At 37.5% G+C, this 2,233-nt stretch overlaps 1 non-coding gene across 1 annotated transcript; it reads right to left on the bottom strand.

Annotated features, from left to right (window-relative positions):
• Nucleotides 1-1,893: 1,893 nt before the first annotated feature.
• LOC113861657 lies at nucleotides 1,894-2,000 on the bottom strand. The gene has a single exon (XR_003504284.1). It is a non-coding gene; the product is annotated as a small nucleolar RNA R71 (small nucleolar RNA).
• Nucleotides 2,001-2,233: the final 233 nt, after the last annotated feature.

Here is a 2,233-nt window from a genome sequence, read left to right as displayed (position 1 = left end):
TGCACGACCCTGAGGGACCGAATCGAGGATTTGATTAAAGGTGGGCATCTGCAGGATTTTGTACAAACAAACCCCCTCGGTCATTCTAAAAAAAGGAGAAACCGTTACCCTGACACATCGCGAAGATACAATGACAATAAGCCTGAATGACAATGCAGTCGGTCAAGAGATCCTCCCGTCAAGCGATACGATGAGCGTGAAAAATATCCCAAGAGGATCATTAACACTATAGCTGGTGGGTTCGCTGGCGGAGGACCAACTAATTCAGCTAGAAAGAGACATCTGAGACAGGTCTGCTCCATAAATAACATATCGTTAGGCAGCAGAATCTGAATCCTACCTATCACATTTACTGACGAAGACTTCCAAGGTGTAGATCTAGTTCAAGATGATCCAATGGTCGTAAGTGTCGATATCCTTAACTGCACAATCCGCAAAACCCTTATCGACCAGGGGAGCTCAGCTGACATCTTGTACCGGAATACGTTCAAACAATTGGGGTTACCAAAAGAAGATATGAAAGAGTACCATGAGCCTCTAGTCGAATTTTCAGGAGAGCAAGTTGAGACATGTGGCTGTATTGATCTATACACCCTATTCGGATCAGAAGACAAAGGAAAATGCATTAAGGTCACCTATCTGGTAGTACATGCAAACACTTCGTACAATATATTACTTGGTCGACCATCACTCAATAAGTTGAAGGCCATAGTGTCCACCCCTCACTTGGCTATGAAATTCCCATCTGACAAAGGCCGAATTGTTACCGTTCATGCCAACCAAAAGATGGCCAGGGAATGTTATTTTGCAAGCTTACATATAAAGCCACTTCACGAGCGCAGACGAGATGTTAACATAGTATCCCTTCGGACAGGAGTGGACCTGGATATTGATGAATCCATATTTTACTAGTATTTTACAATAGTTTTTAGTACAATTAATAAAGAAAACATGCTAGAAATAGTAGAAAACCCTTAAAAAAATAATAAAATGTTGCATGTCACTTTTAAACATAGTTATTTTAAAATTCATTGATTTTCTATGTAAAAAGTGACATTTCAAGTATGTTTTTGTAGGGAATTCTGAGCTAAGTTCATAAGGATTGGATGATCAAAGGAAAAATAGAAGAAAAGTAGCAAAAATTGGAGAAAAGAAGTTGATAATTGAAGAACAGCCTCTGAGTGATCATTAGTAACAGGAAAATAACTAGATTGAGCATTTGTTTCTTTAAATTTTCTGCAACTATTACATTACATGTGCAGTTTTCTGTTTTCATTATACTATATCTGTGTTTAGTTGTATATGCGTGGGAAAAACAAAAATAAATCTACTCTTGTCTTTGATCCTGACATTGATAGAACTCTTAGGAGATTAAGAAAAAAGACTAGAGCAGAGAGATCTGTAGGAAGTGACAGTGATTTAGAGGTTATACATTCTCCAGAATTTCAAGTCACTCCTTTTGCAAATAGGAAATATTCACCTTTTAGACAACCAACTCCAAAAGTTGAAATGGTAGAACAATAGAGAATGAGAACACTAGGAGATTATGCAATTCTAGATATGCAAGGCTATAATTCTTCAATTGTTAGACCAACCATTCAAGCCAATCATTTTGAGATAAAACCAGCCTTACTTCACCTAGTGCAGCAGGACCAATTTTCTGGTGGAATTTCTGATGATCCTAATCTGCATATTTCTAATTTTTTGTAGTTGTGTGATACTATAAGGATGAATGGAGTAAGTGAAGATGCTATAAGACTGAGGCTATTTCCATTTTCTTTAAGAGACAAAGCCAAATGTTGGTTACAAGCACAACCTCAGGGAAGTATCACCACATGGACTGAACTTGTGAATAAATTTCTAACAAAATATTTTCCTCCCTCTAAAGCTGCTAAGCTGAGAGGAGAAATAACATCTTTTGTGCAGCAGGAAGGAGAATCACTTTATGAAGCATGGGAAAGATATAAAGAGTTGTTGAGAAGATGTCCACATCATTGTATTCCAGAATGGATGCAGCTGGAAACTTTTTATAATGGAATGAATGTAGTAACTAGAACTATGATTGATGCAGCTGCAGGAGGATCTTTGAGCATGAAATCCTTGGAAGAATCCAAAGAATCATTGAGATGATGGCTTCATCCATGTATCATAATTCCAATTTAAGGAATACAAGAAGAGGCAATGAATACGAAGCAAAGATGATGGAAACTTTTCTTGCACAGAATCAGCTGCA

Source organism: Abrus precatorius, unplaced genomic scaffold, assembly GCF_003935025.1.
Source record: "Abrus precatorius isolate BTA unplaced genomic scaffold, Abrus_2018 Scaffold1, whole genome shotgun sequence".
Taxonomy (NCBI): Eukaryota; Viridiplantae; Streptophyta; class Magnoliopsida; order Fabales; family Fabaceae; genus Abrus; species Abrus precatorius.
The sequence above is the reverse complement of the archived record's forward strand: the minus strand, read 5'-3'. Positions and strand labels throughout refer to the sequence as shown.